Raw genomic sequence first — 20,658 nt, 5'->3', positions numbered from 1 at the left:
TGAAAATTCTCCCATGTGGAAAATTTTCAATAGCTAGGAAAGCGAATGGTATAAAACACCTTGAATTCCCATTTCTAGTTTATTTTTTTAAAAGATAAAAATGGCTGAAACAGATCTGCCCCCCCCCACTCTGGAGCCATCTGTTCAACATTGACCTTAATTTCTGGATGAGTGCTTCAAACATTTTAAAGCCATGTCTACATTTCATTCAGCGGGAACCTCAGGTGCTGAAGAGTAACAGAGTCTGGAGGATTCTAAAGGCACACACACAATTATCCAGTAAATTGTTCTCTTCATATAATTTAGTGAATGGCTTGGTAGATATTTGACAGTTTTGTACCTGCTAGCTTGGCTTTATTCTAATATGTGGCAACAGCACAGCCTCCTGCATATAGATTCTATTTTCCCATTTCAGTGTGAATAGTTCATATCATCATCATCATCATCTATCCTACCCTTCCTGCCAGAAGGAGCCCATGGTGGCAAACAAGATATAAACCACTGAAACATCTTAAAACATCTTTTTTAAAAAATATTTTAAAACATTTTAAAAAGCAATTCCAAAACAGACACAGTTTGGGATGAGGTCTCTACTTAAAAGGATTTTTGGAAGAGGAAGGTCTTCAGTGGGTGCCGAAAAGACAACAGAGATGGCGTCTGTGTAATATTTCAGGGGAAGGAATTTCAAAGGGTTGGTGCCACACCACCAAAGGTCTGCTTCCTATGTTTTGCAGAATTGATCTGCTGATAAGATGGTACCTGTAGGAGGCCCTCACCTGCAGAGCACAGTGATTGACTGGGTATATAAGGGGTATGACAATCTTTCATATGTATGCATCCAAGGCATTTTAGTGATATGCCTTCTTTGTGGGGTGATTAAAGTGCAATCCTCATCATGTCTACTCAGAAGTCCTATTGAAACCAATGGAACTTACTCCCAGGTAAGTGGGGTTAGGATTGCAGCCTTACTCTTTTAAAAAATTGTGTAGAAAGTGGCCATAAAATAGAAGCCACAGAGTAAAGTTAATATTATCCAGTGGTGGCCTTGTCTTGGTGGAAAGCACTTCCTCTCACATGTCAATGCACCCAGTTTTCAATAATCCTGTATCCTGCAGCCCTCCATGCCATATCCTATTCTATTCCGTAAGTTTTCAAGGGAAGCAGGGGGCTTGAGTGGGTAGGTAGGGTTGGCAAAAGCAGAGATTCTCTGTGGGCTGTAGATCCCTTGAGGTCTGTGAGCTTGATTCAGACAGTCTTAGGAAAGGTTACAGAACACAGGTGAATATCTGGCCCTGACTAGGGATGAAGGAGAAATTGGATTCAGTTTGCATTTGAAGCGTAATTTATCACATTCGCACTTTCTAAAACAAAATGAAATCTGAAATACAGCCATCCTTCAAAATTTGTACTTATCCAAATTTCACAATGGTTCCAAACAAAGAATGTTTACTAAAATGCATATATATGAGGAAAGCATGCATAGAATGAATATATTAGTGAAAATAACATACAAAAATGCATGTATTAGGGGAAATTGCTTGCAAAAATGTTTACACTAGTCAAAACTCCATACAATAATGTGTTTATTAGGAGAAATATGCACTAAAATGCTAAAGAATTTTCAGGAGGATTTAAACAAAAATTTGCAGAAATGTGGAGAACTGAATCTAAGGTTGTAAACATGAGAAACTGAGCAAACAAAAACTGACAAACTTTCCATCCTTAACTGCTAGCTGGGAGTCTTGTAAAATAAACCCCAGAGGGTTATTTTAAAGCAAGGATAGGCAAACTGTAGCCTGCCAGATATTCTTGGACTCCACCTTCCATTGGCCCCGCCCAGCATGGCCAATGGTCAGGGACAATGGGAGTTGAAGTCCAACAACTGGAGAGCCACACAGGTTCTACAGCTTTGTTTTAAAGGAAAGCTCTTCATATCGGAAGTGCTGCATATGTATTTTAAATTTTGTGACAAACTATATCACACCAGGAGCTGACTGTCAAATCAATGTTGTATTGTAGTGTTATGGGCAATTTGGATATTATGTCTTGGTAACGACTGGTTCTCTGTATGTAATGCGGCAGGAAAGTGGTAGTGTTTATGTGTAATTGGGAAACATAACGAGATGAGAGAATGGACAAAACTTTAGATCCAAGTTTCATCAAGATCAAGGAGTCTAGATGAATATGCGAGTAAATTGCTTTCTGTTCCAATGTTTAATATAATCATCAGCTTGCTTGCTTGTAGAAATGCTTTTTCTTAGCAGCCCACCAAATCTGATTTGGAGAATGCATTGCAGAATTTGGGCATAGAAAAACCCTTATTTTAAAATATGAAGTATCAAATGTTCATGGAAGAAGGATGTTTTTCCAACCCCCTTCCCCCTTCCAAGTCAAGTGAAAATATGGACAGGAGCTAGTTATGACTTGCCACATTCAGGTAAAGTGTTACCAAGTGCCTCATAGTGCATAGCTGCTAAACATCTCTCTTCCACCCAATTTAAGCATTAGACCCATCTTTAGAAATGTAACCAAATCTAGCCATTATACAGGCTGGCAACATATTTATTCCTGGTATAGCTCTGCTAGTGAAAAAAATCACAGGCACGAAGAGGGGAACCCTTGAAGTGCTGAGCCAGCAACCAGCCAAAATGAAAATAATAATGGTTTATTGCAGCCCGATGTGTTTCGGGTATCGAAAGACCCTTTATCAAGGGCAATCTTGTGCAAGTAACACTCTGCTATCTCATCAGTGTAAAAAGTGTTGAGGGAGAGACACAAGGAGGAACAGAGCAGGCCAGTCTGGCTCATTCTTTCTCCTCCCTCACCTTTCTCCTGCCATTTGGCACAGGACCCAATGATGCTTCTCTTGGCTCTCCACTGAATGAGGAACTTGTGTTGCTTACTCCGCACTGTAGCTCAGGGGCAGAGCTCCGTGGTCAGGCACATACTTTGCATGCAGAAGATCCCAGGGTCAGTCCCAGGCATTTCAAGGTAGGACTGGGAAAGGAGACTCCTCCTATCTGCCATGCTGAAGAACCACTGCCAGTCAGTGCAGGCATTACCGTGCTGGGACCAGTGGTATGATTCAGTACGAGGCAGCTTCTTCTGCATGGTCTTGTGGCTGGGGGAGGAGTACAGAGGTGAGCATCACTGCTGAGTAGGAAGAATAAACCATGTCAGCCTGTGGATTCTTCCATATAGATTTGTTAGCAAATAGTACTATAAACAACATCTGAGTAAGGTGGCAGTCTTTGTATATGTATACATCCATTTTTATTGTATTCAATGCAGTAATTTTTTTTTTTTGACTTTTGGATCGTTCTCTGCAGTGCTTTTGAACTGAGCAAAGGAGGGAGGTAATAGGAAGGTAATATCACAAAAGACTGAGGTTGACGTGTTTGCTCTAAAGCTAATGTAACTTCAACATTGATTAACAGCTGATAACAAAGAGATCTCTCAGCACAAAAGAGTTGAGGACTCAATATTCAAAATTTGAACAATACATGTTAATAACTTAATAAGCATTTTTGCCACAGTATTAATTGCTCTTTCTCCCAGCATGGTGTCTGCAGAACCTCGGTTACTGAAAGGGGTCAACTTTTATTCCAAGTGTTAATTAAAACGAGCCTGCTTTTCTTCTATACTAAGCACTTGAAAGCAACCACCAGAGAATCTCTTTTAAAAGCATAATCATTCTGTAGTAAATTGAAAGCTTGCTTCCCTTGCAGCAAATAGTACTTGCTTTGCAGCAGGCAGTGTATGTGGGCCACCACTGTAGCAGATGGCATTGGCCTACTTCAAGAATGGGGAACAATAAGCCCTCCAGATGTTGTTGGACTCCAGCTCCCATCAGCCCTGGCCATCATGGCCAGGGGTCAGGGATTATGGGAGTTGTAGTCTAGCAACATCTGAAGGGAGACAGTTTCCCCATCCTTGCTCTCTAATCTGAGACCAAATCCTCAATCCATCCATTTATTTCCCGGTCATCTTTAATTGAGATGTGTGCTACTATATGTTGGCATATCAGGAAGACAATGGGCTAAAGTAGTGTTACATTTTTAAAGCATAGAAGAAAAGAAGAAAGTTTGGAGAATTTGTCCAGCCAAAGCAATTGCTTAATGCTTAATTCCACTCCAGTGGAGGATGCCTTGCCATCTTTAGAAATATGGCACAGGGAATCATATCTACTATCTATCCATAAAAAGACTCTGCTGAATCAAGCCAAAAACCCTTCATAGTCCAGTATCCTGTCCTGACAGTGGCTAATCAGATGCCTATGGGAAGTGCACCAGCACTCTCCCCACCTGCGATTCCCAGCAACTGGTATTCCAAGGCATACTGCCTCCAGAAGTGGAGATAAAACATACCCATTGCAGCCTGTAGCCATTGATAGTCTTATCCTCCATGAATTTGTCTAATCCTCTTTTGAAGCCATCCTAGTTGGTGGCCATCACTGCCTCTTGTGGGAGCAAATTCCTTTGCTTAACTGTGTGCTGCATGAAGAAGTATTTTCTTTTGTCTGTCCTGAATTTTCCAACATTCAGCTTAATTGGATGGCCCCAGGTTCTAGTCTTATGAGAGAGGGAGAAAAACTGTTCTTTCTCAACTTTCTCCACACTATGGTTAGATATCGATATAGATGATATAGATTCTGTATAAAGATTTACAGATTTCTCATAACTTTTTGGCAGAAGCTGAAACTAGTAGCCTGGTCCACAACATGCACTTTAGGGTGATGGGTGAAAAGAGGGGACTGATTAATAAGAGTTGCTTCTGTGATTGTCTCCTCTGTCAGTGCTTTGTGTCAGCCAACCTGCTTTTGACACAATCCTCTTTTTCTCCTTCATGGAGGTGACTTTGCTATTGCCTCTGTCCTTTACTTTCGCTCTCCTTCCTCATCACCATCCCACTCCCTGCAATCTGCACTTCTCGGGATTTGGGTAGTTCCACCTTTCCAGCCTTTGGGCTGGCCCCACCATTAGGCAGAATGTGGCAGCTGCCTTGGGCAGCTAATTTAGATGTCATGAAAGGCAACAAACTGTTTCGTTGTTTTATTTTTTATTGTACTTTAATAGCCAAAGTGGGGGGGGGAGCAGTTCTTAAGAGATTTTCACACTTGGTTGTCAAAATAACTTGGCCAGCCTTGGGTCCTATATACTTTGACTTTGGTGGGAGTGGGCATTTTCTGCTCCACCCCCTGCAGCAAAATGTCCTGGGTCATCCCTGCTTTCCATAAGAACCTAAGAATAGCCCTGCTGGTTCAGTCAGTGGCCCATCTAGTCCAGCATCCTGTTCTCACAGTGGCCAACCAGGGAAGCTTGAAAGCAGGACAAAGCACAAACAGAGGCATAGTTCTCCTCCCTCTCTACGGGGATGTTTGAACTTGTAACTTGCAAGGATTGACTCTTGTCCTGTGCTTTGGGGGAAAACAGCAAAGAAAAACCAACTACGCCTACAAGTGTGTTCAGAAACTAGCTCTTAATAGCCCTTTATTAGGTTCCTGAATGTAACACCAGGTAATCATTGGATTAGTGCTAATTAATGTAACTTTGAGTAATCACTGGATTAGAATTCATTAATGTTGCTACAGGTAAACTTGGGCTTATTTTAATGAGAATTTTAGAGTGATAGATGAGAATTTAGTTCTCCATGAAGCAAGTGCTACAGCACGCTACCTTGTCAGAGTAGGTAATTGGGTACTTTTACAGATGTGCCAAATGCACCATGTGAGAAAGGAAGTGTATCAAGTGTGACCAACAAAAGGTTCCATTTCTGTTGTATTACATATAATATCCTGTGTTGTGAATTTATTGCTCAGTTAGCAAAAGCATTTTCATAGCTTCTGCATGTACAGCTTTAGCTTGTTCTCTCATGTGCAAATGTCAATTCATTGCCGTTCCTTTGAAGGTAGCTTTCGATAGATCAGGTTGCCATTTTTTAAAAAAATGCTTCTGTGTCCTTTAATGGGAGGTGAATGATGGGGATAAACTTCACTTGCTTAATTTGTGTGTGGCTGCTGTTATGGCACAGGAGCAAGAGACACAAAAATAATAATAATGTGGCAACCCTAGTCATACCTTGCAGAATGGGTGGCATCCAGTGTAGCATTACGTTTCTTGTTCTGTCAGCACAAGGATTTCTGCTTGTGCAAGAGAAAGTTCTCCCTCTCCCCCCTTTGCACACTCCCTAAGTATATTCTAAGGGTTTCCACAACCCTCTGGAGAAGATTTGGGGAAGGTGTGGAGAGGCGGGGGAAATCCTGTTGCACTAGGGTTTCCAGACTCGGCCTGAGAATGATTCTGTACCTTTAAGAGAAGAGAAAATGCTCCCCTCTTCCCCTCCCCATCTCCAGTGGTCAGTTTCCCCTATCCTAAGCATGATTGCAGGGGGGGGAAATCCCACTGAACTCAATAAACATGCAAATGATCAATCCATTCTCAGCAAACTTGCACAGGATACCATTTCTTACCTCCCGGATTAAAAAGCAGAGAAATTCACTAATAGGCAAAAAGCCTTGCAGTTTAAGAACGTACCTATATCCAACAGATATTTCTATCAAACTTTAAAAAGCAGGGAAATTGGGCCACTCTAGTGAATGCACCAGGGGAGCAGGAGACCTGACCTCCTGTCAGAGATATTGTACTGCCCTATAAAGTTGTCAAAATGCAAACACCATTTGGTTGGTCTTTCACAGTCCAATCCTCTTCCTGTGTAGCTTGGAAGAATTTGGTAACATGTGCCTCTGAGCATATGGTGAGTGGTGGCAACACCTGCAATCAGCCCAAATAATAGAAAGAAGACGTGCTGTGCTGATTTTGTTTAAGCAGGGAGGAAGCAACAATATTAAATCAGTTGATATAGTTCAGATAGTCACTTTAAATATGTTTGATTTACTTTGTAATGTTAGTGAGGTTTCCTATAGTAAATCATTCTCTTTTGCTTCTGTTTCTGTGAATATGTGAAGTGCAGCAATACTTTGCAACACTAAAAAGAGCTCCAAAAACAATTGTGGAATAGGGTTGCCAGGCTCAGGGCCTGAGAATGATTCCGTAACTTTAAGAAAAGAGAAAATTCACCCAAGTGCAGGTTTTCTTGCAACACTGTAATGGGAAAAACCACAAGGTGGAATTCTCCCTTCTCCCTGCACAACTTTTAAAGATACAGAAGACCTCTCGGAGGCTGGGCCTGGCAACCGAGAGGTCTTCTGTATCTTTAAAAGCTGTGCAGGGGGAAGGGAGAATTTCACCTTGTGGTTTTTCCCATTACAATGTTGCAAGAAAACCTGCACTTGGCTGGATTTTCTTTTCTCTTAAAGATACAGAATCATTCTCAGGCTCTGAGCCTGGCAACCCTATGTTGCACAAGCAGAAATCTTTGCGCTGATGGGACGTGGTAGTTGAACACCGCCCAGTGTTTCCCATTTTCACAACTTCTCCATGAAAGTAATGTGGGTGGTCTAGCATCCAGGAGTGGCTTGCAAGGTTGGGATGGAGCCACTCTGTTAGCTTCCCATCAGGTTAGTCACCATTGCTTACTGGGAGGGAAGGGCAGCAGGGAGGTTGGTGCAAGCAAATGCACTGCTTCTGCTAGCATCCCTCATGATGAGGGAAGGGCTGTACCCAGAGCTTGGAAAAGTTACTTTTTTGAACTACAACTCCCATCAGCCCCAGCCAGCATGGCCACTGGATTGGGCTGATGGGAGTTGTAGTTCAAAAAAGTAACTTTTCCAAGCTCTGGCTGTACCTCAGTGGAAGAGCACATGCATTGCATTCAAAAGGTTCAGCTGGCATCTCCAGGTAGGCCTGGGAAAGTTTCCCTTGAGAGCTGCTGCCAGTCAGTGTCAACAATAATGAGCTAGATGGACAAATGGTCTGGTTTGATATAAGGCAGCTTCCATTGTAACCCTTGTTTGTAAACGAACTCTTCCAAACCAGAGAGGCATCCACGCAGGACCAGCATCAAGGACTGGCATCACTGGGCATCTGCCAAGACCCATGCCCTGGTTGGAGGTCCACTGCCTCCTGGCCACGATGCTCTTCCTCTCCATTGCTCTCTGAGCAAACAAGCAGTGAGAGAAGCGAGGAGAAGAAGTGGCTGAGGAAGGGCTGCAGCTCAGTGGTATAGCATCTGAGTCAGAAATGATTTTGGGGGAAATGCAATCCTCCTTACTGTCTCACAAGTCAGGAGTCAGTCTTCTCATATTAATATATGCACAGGGAAACTTTTCAGCCTGATAAGGATGATTACAATTAACCTAACTGGGTGTTGTTACTTCTGATTTATGCAGATATTTTAAATAATTGAGTCTGATTGTTTGGAAGAACTTTGAATTCATAATTTGTGTATATGCCAAATAGCATATGCGTGTACATATTCATACCTTAGTGATCACTGAAGATGACCTTTTGGTTGAAATGCCTTTGGATTTACTGAATTGCGATAAATGTTTTCGGCTAAATTGTAATGTTTTTACATTGGCACTGTGTTATAAACGTTGATTACCAAATGGGTGTTATTTCATTTTTTTCTGGTCCCAGTTTGTTTGTTATTGTTGTGTTTGTTGTGTCGGGGTACAGTACATCTCCATTTGTCTAGTTTGCTCAGTGGTCTAAGGTTCAATCCCTTGTGTCTGCAGGGAAAGTGGGAATTGTCCCCTGCTGGAAATCCTATAGGCTTACTACCAGCCAGTACTGTTAATACTGATCTAGATAGGCCAATAGTCTGACTCAGTATAAAGCAGCTTCCTGGGTTCCAATGACCTCTACACGCCTTGCCTTCTAATCACACCCTTCCCCTACACACACTTGTAACTAGCAGCCATGCTAATGATGCAACAAAACCAACAACAACAAAAAATCCTTAAAGTCTAGCTGGTTAGTAGAGTTCACTTCAGCAGCTGCATGAACGGTTGTCTCAGTTGGCCAATGTACATCCATGTCACTATAGAGGCCTGTGATGTTCCTATATTAATGTATATATGGTAAGTGTTGGTTGTTTAGAAGATACATGGTAAGTGGAGTGAAAGAGGAGGAGGAGTGAATGGGCAGTAGAATGCTAGATGATTGGCTGAGTGTTTAAAATGGCTGAACGTATAAAAGGAAGAGTGAGAGTGGAATCTGGGGGGAGAAGAGAAAGAGTGGGTTGTTTGGTGGGTTTGAGAGAGTGGTTTGCCAGGAGAGAGTGGAGAAGGAGGGGGGTGGAGTTCGGATTAGTATTGAGTAAAACCATATGCTTATGTGCCTTAAGAAGAAATCTTGTTAATCTTGTTAGCTTTGTTATCTTTAATAAATACTTAATTTGGTTTACCAAAGGCCTGATCCTTGGCTGGGGTTTCACAGACCAGAAGGGAGGGTAAGGTAATGACCAAGGCTGAAGGGAAACTGTAACAAATGGTGGCAGCGGTGAAGAGAATAACAATACCAGTATTCAGAGTCTCTGGGAATATTAGTATTAGGACGTGACTGGTGGTTGCCTAGCAGGGGGATCTGTTGAGATCTGTGCTAGAGCGGGGAGAGAAACAATAAAAAAGGACAGTCCGGACTGGTGGAGTCCCTGGTGGTGCCTAGTGACAGGCAGTAGCCACGCTCAGGTAGGAACCTGACAGGGAGAGCCAGGGAAGGGCGTCACAGGTGGTGGCAGTAGCGGTGGGATACGAACAACAGAGAATCCAGATACAAACCAAAGAGAATCCCAAAGACACATGGTGACAAAGGAGACTACATCACAGGTGTTGGCTGTAGCAGTGAGATACGAATACTAGAGAATCCCTAACAGTGGTGTGGCAAACAGAAATAACAAAACAAGATTATTTGTGAGAGTGACTGGCAAAGAGTGTGTGGCAAAGAGTGAGTGAACTCAAACACCATGGCTGAATATATAAAAATGAAAAGAGAGGAGCTGGTGGAGAAGTGCATAACATTCAATTTACCTCACGAGGGTAAAGGGGTAGATGAATTGAGAGTAGCACTAATAGGATTTACAACTGTCCAGCAAAAACAACCTGTCAGGGAAGAGACCCCAGAAGGATACTTAAGCAATCCCGCTTATATAGAGTATTTGAGAGAGAAGTTGGGAGGCTGAGGAAAAAAACAAGCAGAGGGTCTTTGAAACAGATGAGAAAGATAAACAGCGAGAGTTGGAAACTGAGAGATTGCGGATGGAAACAGAGAATGAGAGTGGATGCGGAATTACAGGCAGAAAAGTTAAAATTTGAAAGAGAGAAGTTTCATTCTGATGAAACAAGAAAGGACAGAGATGGAGCAAAAATAAAAATTACTCCAAAGGACTTTGCTGTCTATGAGCCTGGTCAAGATCCTCAAATTTACCTCAGCACCTTTGAAAAGGCAGCTCAGTTGTGGGGGCTACCTGAAGATAAATACATGCAGTATTTATCAAACCTGATTAAAGGGGAATTGGCTGAGGTATACCAATATTTCCCCTCAGACAGGCCCGTCACCTATGCTGAATTCAAAGAAGCAGTGTTTAAAAGATTCAGACTGGGGCCTGATTATTTTAGAAAGCTTTTCAGAAACTGCCAGATACAGACAGGGAGGTCTTTCGTGGAGCTGGGGGCAAAACTGATGGACATATTTGGGAAATGGCTGACAAGTGCAAAAGCTCAGTCTGTGGAGGAGGTGAAAAACCTCATGATATTGGATCAATTATACCATCAGTTACCACCAGAAATAAGGCTCCTGGTCAAAGACCGTTCCCCTACATCGGTGCAGGAGGCCGCAGAGATGGCGGATCACTTCGCCTCCAACAGAACTGGCTGGGTGGGGAAAACATCAAGAGAGTTTAAACCCAGACCATATAATGCTGGCAGAAGGGATGTGGTACCACGGCGAGTGAGTCCTCCAGTAAAATCTGAAGGGCACAGGACACCCCAGAGTGGATCTGTGTACCCTAAAAGTGAGGAGAAATTATGCTACAAATGTGGTAGACTGGGGCACCTATGTTTTCAATGTGAGGTTGCCAACCCCATTAGTAATCCTGCTCAGACAAGGGCAGTGAAAACAGAGCCCAAGGCTTTAGAAACAGCGAAAAAGGTTCAGTTCTGCCAGATAAACTGGACAGAAGTAACAGACCTTGATTCAAGTCTGAGAGAGAAAGTGAGTGTACAAGGGGCAAATTATTGGGCATTGCTTGATACTGGTGCTGCTCAGACATTACTGAGGCCAGATTTAATAAAATCTGAGGTAATATTACCTCAGGAAACTGTGACTATCCAAGGAGTGAGGGGTCAACCAGAAAGTTTGCCTGTGGCCCTGGTGGAAATGACTTGGAGAGGCCGAGAGGGCCGATATAAAGTAGGCATTAATGCCCAGCAACAAGAACCAGTAATACTGGGAAGAGATGTAATGGGAGCCCAAGGAAAGATATATGTAGTGACCAGACAGCAAATTGGCAGAGAAAAAGAAGCCATATTAAGGGGGGCTGAAACAAACAGGGTGGAATCTGTTAACCAGCCTCAGGTCACCATAGCAACCACTAGCAGGCCTGCTGAAGGAGACAAACTGTATCAAGTGGTCTCTGATAAGAAAGAAGCAGAGCAATTCAGGGAAGAGCTGCATAAAGATATAAGTTTGAAGCAGATAAAGGAACAAGCTCTGACCCAACAGATTCCTTTCACTGACAAACTGAGGAATCAAGTTGTGTGTGAGAATGGGATTTTATATAGACTGTGGATGCCCGCTGAGAGAAAGGATGAATGTGAACCAGTGAAGCAATTGATAGTACCTAGTAAATACAGAACCAGATTGCTAGAGGTAGCCCACGATGTCCCATGTGCAGGACATCTGGGAATAAAAAAGACCAAGAGGAGATTGGCAGCACACTATTATTGGCCAAACATCTCCAAAGATGTAAAACAACATTGTCTATCTTGTGGAATATGCCAAAAGGTGGGAAAAAGTGGAGTAAAGACTAAGGCACCCTTAAAGCCCCTTCCTATAATTGGACAACCCTTTTATAGAGTGGGAATAGATTTGGTGGGCCCTTTTTCCAAACCCACAAGGCATGGCAAGAAATATCTATTGGTGGTGGTGGATTTTGCCACCAGGTACCCAGACGCAGAAGCACTGAGATCTGTAGAAGCCCCTGTAGTGGCAGAGGCTTTATTAAAAATCTTTATGAGGCTGGGTTTCCCTCATGAAGTGCTGACGGATCAAGGCAGTGTATTCATGGGAGAAGTGATGCAATGTATGTGGAAATGTTGTGGTCTAAAACATCTAAAGACCACTACTTACCATCCCGCCACTAATGGGTTAACAGAGAGATTCAATGGCGTTTTGAAGGGCATGATCAGAAGCTATGTTCAAGATCACCCACAAGACTGGGATGAATGGTTGGGATGCTTCTTATTTGCATACAGAGAAGTCCCTCAGGAGTCAACAGGCTTCTCACCCTTTGAACTCATGTTCACTAGAAAAGTGAGGGGACCTTTGGAACTATTAAAAAATTCATGGGAAGGAACCCTGGGAGAGTACAAAACATCTGTAGTAGATTTTGTATTGGAATTCCGCAATAAATTAACATCAATGATAGAGGTGGTGGAAAAGAATTTGAGTCAAGCACAGGAGAAGCAACGTTACTGGTATGACAGAACAGCCAGGGAACGTGTGTATGATGTGGGAGATATGGTTATGGCATTCATACCCAGGAAACATGACAAATTACAGGCTAACTGGGAAGGACCATATACCATCAGAGAAAGGCTTGACACAGTGACGTATGTAATCACCACAGACCAATTAAACAAAAGCAAAGTGGTTCATGTAAATATGTTGAAGCCTTACCATACCAGGTATGTACAGGTGTTGCAAGTTACCTTATTCCCTGAGGGAAGTGGGCCTGAACTTCCAGATTTGGTACAGGAAAGCAAAGACAAAGGAGGGGTAGATCAAGTGGAATGGTCAAAGGAGGTGAAGGAGGAAGTAAAAGAAGAGATTCTGAGAGTTTTGAAAACCTATAGGAATCTCTTTAGCAACAAACCTGGCCGAACCAGTATAGTTATACATTCCATTGATACTGGAGATCATGCCCCAATCAGATCTGTTCCGTACCGTGTGAATGGGAAAGTTTTGAATGAGATCAAAAAGGAGGTGGAAGATATGCTGGAATTAGGAGTGATCAGGGAATCCATCAGTCCCTGGGCCTCAAGTATTGTCCTGGTTCCGAAAAAAGATGGAACGACAAGGTTTTGCATTGATTATCGGCTAATCAATAAAATTACTGTCCCAGATGTGTATCCTATGCCTAGGGTAGACGCAATGTTAGAGTTATTGGGGGCAGCAACCATTATCTCTACACTAGATCTCTGTAAAGGATTTTGGCAAATGGAACTAGACGAGCAATCCAGAGCCAAAACTGCCTTCAGTACACCAGATGGGTTATATGAGTTTGTGACCTTACCCATGGGACTAAGGAACTCACCAAGTTCATTTCAGAGGCTAATCAATACTGTGTTGCGAGGCATGTCCGATTTTGCAGTGGCCTATATCGATGACGTGGCCATTTTTAGCAAGTCGGTGCCTGAGCATGTCCAACACCTGACAACAGTATTGGAGGCCTTAAGAAAAGCAGGCCTCACAATAAAAGCTAAGAAATGCCAGTTTGGACTAAAGGAAGTAATCTATTTAGGACATAAGGTGGGGAGTGGGAAAATCACCCCCTTATGGAGCAAGGTGGAGGCAATACAAGTGTGGCCAATCCCCTTAACCAAAAAACAAGTAAGGGCATTTCTGGGTGTGGCTGGATTTTATAGGAAGTTTGTGAGAAATTTTGGGGAAATAGCAACCCCCTTGCATGAATTAACAAAGAAGAAGTGTTCTGAGCGTGTGGTATGGACGGATGAATGTCAGAAGGCTTTTGATCTACTGAAGCAAGCCTTGTGCCAAGGACCCATATTAATAGCACCAGACTATGAGAAACCATTCATTGTGGCTACAGATGCGTTGGACCTGGCGCTGGGAGTCGTCTTGCTGCAGGAGAGAGAAGGCACCAGACATCCAGTGGTGTACCTGAGTCGCAAGCTGACGCCGAGGGAGAAAAACTATTCGTCGGTCCAGAAGGAGTGCCTAGCGGTCGTGTGGGGACTGAACAAGTTGCGCCCATACGTGTGGGGACGAAGATTCACGGTAACTACGGATCATCGGGCCTTGTTATGGTTGCAGACTATGAAAAACCATAACACTATGCTGCAGAGGTGGTCCTGGGCCCTACAGGACTATCAAGTGGACTTCCAGTTCATAAAAGGCAAGGACAACGTACTGGCCGATGGACTTTCCAGGCAAGTGGCCGGGACTGCAGTGACGTCACCAGATGGAAGGACAAAGAAAGATATTTTCCCCATAGAGACTTGTTTATATTGTTAACGCAACGTATAAATCCTGGAACAGGAATAATACTCTGCCTTTGTTTAAGGGGGGGGGAATGTGATGTTCCTATATTAATGTATATATGGTAAGTGTTGGTTGTTTAGAAGATACATGGTAAGTGGAGTGAAAGAGGAGGGGGAGTGAATGGGCAGTAGAATGCGAGATGATTGGCTGAGTGTTTAAAATGGCTGAACGTATAAAAGGAAGAGTGAGAGTGGAATCTGGGGGGAGACGAGAAAGAGTGGGTTGTTTGGTGGGTTTGAGAGAGTGGTTTGCCAGGAGAGAGTGGAGAAGGAGGGGGGTGGAGTTCGGATTAGTATTGAGTAAAACCATATGCTTATGTGCCTTAAGTAGAAATCTTGTTAATCTTGCTAGCTTTGTTGTCTTTAATAAATACTTAATTTGGTTTACCAAAGGCCTGATCCTTGGCTGGGGTTTCACAGACCAGAAGGGAGGGTAAGGTAATGACCAAGGCTGAAGGGAAACTGTAACAAATGGTGGCAGCGGTGAAGAGAATAACAATACCAGTATTCAGAGTCTCTGGGAATACTAGTATTAGGACGTGACTGGTGGTTGCCTAGCAGGGGGATCTGTTGAGATCTGTGCTAGAGCGGGGAGAGAAACAATAAAAAAGGACAGCCCGGACTGGTGGAGTCCCTGGTGGTGCCTAGTGACAGGCAGTAGCCACGCGCAGGTAGGAACCTGACAGGGAGAGCCAGGGAAGGGCGTCACAAGGCCCTAAGGGCATGCATTGCAAAGGTAGCTGTAGGTTTGTGATATTTTGATGAAAATGTATGCAGCTAAGTTGTACTCCTAGTGGATCCACTGAAATTAATGGACATGACCACCTTAGGTCCAACGATTTCAGTGGATGTACTCTGAGTAGAACCTAGTTGGATACAACCTATTGTGTCTCATTCATAGTCACCGTGATAATCATCTCTTTCTAACGATATTTAGTAGTATAGTGGGGAAGAAACCCAGAGTTTCTAATTAGTTCTGGAATCAGTTTCATACTGGAGTCTTTCAAGTCCTTTCATTGGAGATAGGTAACTTTTTTCCAGTGACACACTTAATAAGACACCAGGAGACTAAAATCGTATGTTTTCTGAATGCTGCCATTTCTGAAGTCAGATCTGTTCCTGTTTCTTCTTTTGTACAGAGACTGGCATGTTTGTCCTATACAGACAGCAGAAGGGCCTTGTTGGCAGGTGTTGGGGTGTTGTTGAAAGTTGAACAAATAAATGAACCTCTGAAGCCATGGATGACATTATGAGGTCCTCTAACAGAGCTGCCTGAGGCGTGTGTTGAAGGATCTCATCCCTGGAAGTATACCAGGATTAGTTATAATTGTGGGCACTATCTTAAAATTCAAGGGGCATAATGACTAGTAGGTTTTAAATACAAAACTTGATCCCATTGTAGTACAGAGTACTTCAGGAACATCTGAAGGGAACTGGAATGGTAGAGCCTGATTCCTAGCTGGTTGTGCCCTGCTGGTTATTTTACCAGTCGGGTGTTATCAGGAATAAAAGTAAATGATAGCTGCTGGCATTGAGTTACCCTGAACTTTGGTCACTGTGTTAAAATGGAAACATGCCATTCCAATCCTCCTCCCCCCCATGGTGGTAATATCAGACCCAAGTTATACTAGGAAAATATTGAATAAATAGTTAACTATGTTATGATATATATATACTCACTTCTGTTTCAGTATCTTAAACAAACTATGTTTTATTATGTCTTCCAATACCTTACATCCCAAGTGTGTAATTTCATTTCAGAATTGATTCTGATCTATGGTAAGTTAGGGGGGGGAACCCAGAGCTGTAATTTTCTTCTTTGGCTTAGTGGAATAAATGCTGTGTATATCCTTTGAGTAAACAGGCCAATTTGGGCAAGGAAACAAGTGCTGCAAACCTACCATTTTGACGTCTTAAAGCATTCAAGGAGTCCTGCTATCTGATCCGTCTTGCTGTATCATCTGGGTTATAAACTGAAGTGGACGATGCCTCCTTCCCAATTTATTATCTTGGCCAGGTTTGTAAAAATTGGACTGTGTTTTCTTCTCCACTTGAGAATGGAAGTAAAACATTTTGATTTATGTCTGTCATCACAAGACATACGTATTTGTCAAGGTATAAATAAACAAACAACTTTTGACTTACAATAAAACAAACAGATTCCAAGAGATTTTCAAGCTTCTTTCTCTCTCTCCTCACTTGTTTTGTTGAAAGTGCTGTGTTAGAGCCTTTAGTATTCACAATTTCATTACCAGGGCCAGTATAGAAGAACTCTCATTTGTGTTACCTTGAGCTCTGAGGTATCCTTTGGAGAAATGTTTCACATTTTTAGAGGGGCTGGTCTTAATTTGTTTTTGAGTTTCAGTAGTTCCCAAAAACAGTGGAAATCCACGGCTTAACCAGTGACTCATTAAAGTTAATTTAGCTTTTGCCTTGGAATTAGAAACTCTGGTATTTTCATTCCCAATCCTACTTTATTAATTAGATAGGATCTTAAAACTGTAAACCAAGATCCTGTTGGTACATCTTGCTGCTGCCCTTGCATCATGATGGGGAGCAGATGAGATCTACCAGCTGGAAGCAGGTTATAGCTTCTTCAGAGAGCTGAAGGAGGTCTGAAAAAGACATATTTGCTCATTCCCTACTGTTGCTGGTGAGCTAGATTTGCAGGGGGTCTTGTAATGCTTCCAAAATCTGTTTGAACAGAGATAATAGTGCAGCTTTCTCCAACCTGGTGCCCTTGATGTACTCCAGCTCCCATAATCCATGGCCATTGTCCATGATGGCTGCGCCTGATGGGAGGTGCTGTCCAACAACATTTGGAAGGCAGCAGGCTGGGGAAAATTGTAATAGTGGGACACAAGAACCAACAAAAACATTTGCATACCATCCTTCATCAGAACAGGCACCAGGGTGGTATACAACACTATTAAATAATACATTAATTAAAACTTGGTACAATTATACGATAACATTAGAATAAAGAAGCAGATAAAATTTTCAAAGCAGATTGAAGGATTATACAAATTCAAATGCCTGGGTAAATAAAAATGTCTTAAGCCAGTACAGAAAAGATTGTAAAGTAAGTATGAGGGAGGGACAGAAATACGATTCAGTTCACATTTATAGGTGAACCTACCTAATTCACACTTTCCAAAACAATATGCAAACTGAAACTCATCCATCTTTTGAAATTTGCACTTCTCTGAATTTTGCAGTGGAGTTCTCCAGCCAAGTGATGCCTACAAAACCTAAGATACTAGGATAAAGTGTGAATAAAATGTATGTATTAATGAAAATAGCATCCAAAATGCAATATATAAGAGAAAATTACTTTGTAAAATGTATCATATAAGGGAAAATTGCTTTGTAGAAAGCAAATTAAGCAAACTTGCATACAAAGATGTGACTATTAAGAGAAATTCACACTAAAGTGCTACTGAATTTTCATTGTAAAAAATCCACAAACTGATGTGGAAATGCGGATGACCAAACTTAAGAGTGGGAATCCCTGCCATAGAAGACACCTTTTAGGTCAACCAGGAACTTCCTACCCTTCTGTTACATCACTTTACAACAAAGTAGAAGAGAGTGAATCATTGCCCTGCCCTACCCTGCCCTGCCCTGGGCACCCATTCCCTACACAGCCTACAAACCATCTGATTGTTTGAGCAAAGGATTCAGTCTTTGTTTCTGGATGTTAAACTACTGACTCCCTAGCACGGATTAATTTACAAGAATACTTAACCTTTGTTAACGACTCACAAATACCCATATAGTTCTCTCATATTGTTTTGATCACGTGTATAGTGAAGATGATACCCACAATGGAATAAAAACCCCTCTAGAACCTATCAAGAGAGAGAGAGAGCAGTGGCAGCAACTGGAGACACAAACAGGCTTTGTTAACTACAAAGAAAATTACATCAATGACACACATAAGCATACTGCCTGAGGGATATGCACTTTTCTTTGAACTCTTGTCAATGCTTGTCAGTTACTGGTTTTGTATATAGGTATATCTGGGCACAAAACCGCCCAAATCATGCAATGCAAGGGAAATATGTGAGTGAGAATGTCAGGGCAATCTGTACCTAAGCTGTAGCTTAAGACCATTGCCTGAAAGTATCTAAAAGATTTGCGCCCATGTCCTAAGAGCTGTAGTATACTCTAAAATAACAACTGGCGTATGTGTGTATAGCTCTTTGCCATATGTACCTGGTATGCACATCTTCCAAGTTTCACTTGAGCCATCCTCATCTGTTTATGTGCATGCATATCATGAGTACATGTCTGAGGACATTTGGAGCTAACTGTGCTTTGCAAAGATGTATATGCATGGCCAAAAATTATGGCTCAAGTATGGCTCTCATATCATATGGAGATACCTGGTTGTATTCAACTAAGTCCTACTCAGACTAGACCCACTGAAATTAATGAACCTGTTAGTCATGTCTACTAACTTCAGTTAGGACTAGCACTGAATACTACCTACAATGTATACCTGTTGTTTATGCATCAGGTGAAGCGATCCTAACAACCTGATCCCTGATCCAGTTCTAATAGTGTGTTTTTAAAAATAGTATTTATGTGAATTTGATGGGGATACCAATGTGGTGTAATAGTTAGAATGTCAGGCTAGGACCTGAGGGACCAGGGTTGAAATCTCTACTCAGCTATGAAGCTGACTGGGTCTCTCAGCCTGACCTACGTCACAGAGTTGTTGTGAGGTTGAAATGTGCTGGGGGAGAACCATGTACATCACCCTGAGCTCCTTGGAGCAAAATTGGAACATAAATGTAATGGCAAATTTCACTGAAAGCAATGTGGTGCATATAGATGTCAACCACATTCAGATGCACATTTGGATGTGCACCTGATTTGCGTCCATGGTTCCTGATCCAGCATGTGATATGAAAAGAGACCTGGCCACAGGCATCCATGTTGCTATAACATTTATATTGGGCTCCTGCAGCCCCCTCTAACCTGGTGCTCTCTAACCTGGTGCTCTCCAGCATGGCCATTGGGCAGGGATGATGGGAGTTGTAGTCCAAAACATCTGGATGGCACCAGGCTGAGTAAGCCTGGACTACTGTAATGTGGGCTGGCTTGGCATAGTACTCAGAAAGTTTTCAGGATTGTATGTATTGTTCCATCCATTATGGTCATTACATGAAAACTTCAACTGGTCCAAAATACAGCTGCCAGAGTATTAAGTGAAGGTTGCTGAATGCAGCATGTAACTCTAACCTTCTTCCAAATTTATTGACTACCAGTTAGTTTCTGGTCCCAATTAAAAATGTTGATTTGACCCTACAGAGTCTGGAGGCAGGATATCCTAAAGCAGAGATGAGGAACCTGTGACTCTTCAGATATCATTGGACTACAGATCTCATCATTCCTGGTCATTGGAAATGCTGGCTGAATTCCAACAACATATAGAGTACCACAGGTTAACCACCCCTGTCGTGAGGACTGCATCTTCCGATATGTGCCTACCCAGCTACTCAGATAAACATCTGAAATCCTGCTGTGTGTCCTTTCCCTGCCACCAGAGACATGATAGGTGGGTTTGCAGCACAGGCCTGTTTGGTAATGGTGCCTCAGGTGTGGAATTTCCTCCTGTGTGGAATCTGCCTGGCTCTGTCACTGCTCACCTTTTGGCATGGAGCAAAACCATGTTTTCCCCCTAGAGGGTTTTTAGAGAAGATGCTGGTGGGTTGATTTTGCTGGTGGTGTTTTTTTCATTTGATGTATGTGGGGTTATGCTGCTGTCCTATGATTCTGTTTTCTCCCTTTACTGTATTTGATCAGCTGCATTTTTTGCTGTTTTGATGACTATTGTGAGCCAACTTAGTGGTCTTCCTGATAGAAAGGTGGGGTAACAATGAAGTTAATAAATTAATACATCCATGGAGGCCTGCTTCCAGATGCATATTTCCTTAGTTGAGCTGGGGTCCTAGTCTCTAAATGAATATGGGTTCAAACAAAACTTTTTCTTCATGAACACCACATTCTACCAGATGCCAACTAACAGCTATGCTTACCTACATGCTTCCAGTGCTATGCGGAGCACACCACACGATTCATTGTCTACAGCAAGGTAGAGCATATTTTTATCCCAAGGGCCACACTTCCTTCTAAGCATTTTCTGAGGGCCACATCCCCATGGTGAAAGTGGGTGGAGCAAAACACGTAAATTTTACCTTTGTACAGTTGCACACACTCACCCCTCCCTATCCTCCACCCAGATAAGC

This window comes from Rhineura floridana, chromosome 2 (genome assembly GCF_030035675.1).
Source record: "Rhineura floridana isolate rRhiFlo1 chromosome 2, rRhiFlo1.hap2, whole genome shotgun sequence".
Taxonomy (NCBI): Eukaryota; Metazoa; Chordata; class Lepidosauria; order Squamata; family Rhineuridae; genus Rhineura; species Rhineura floridana.
The sequence above is the reverse complement of the archived record's forward strand: the minus strand, read 5'-3'. Positions refer to the sequence as shown.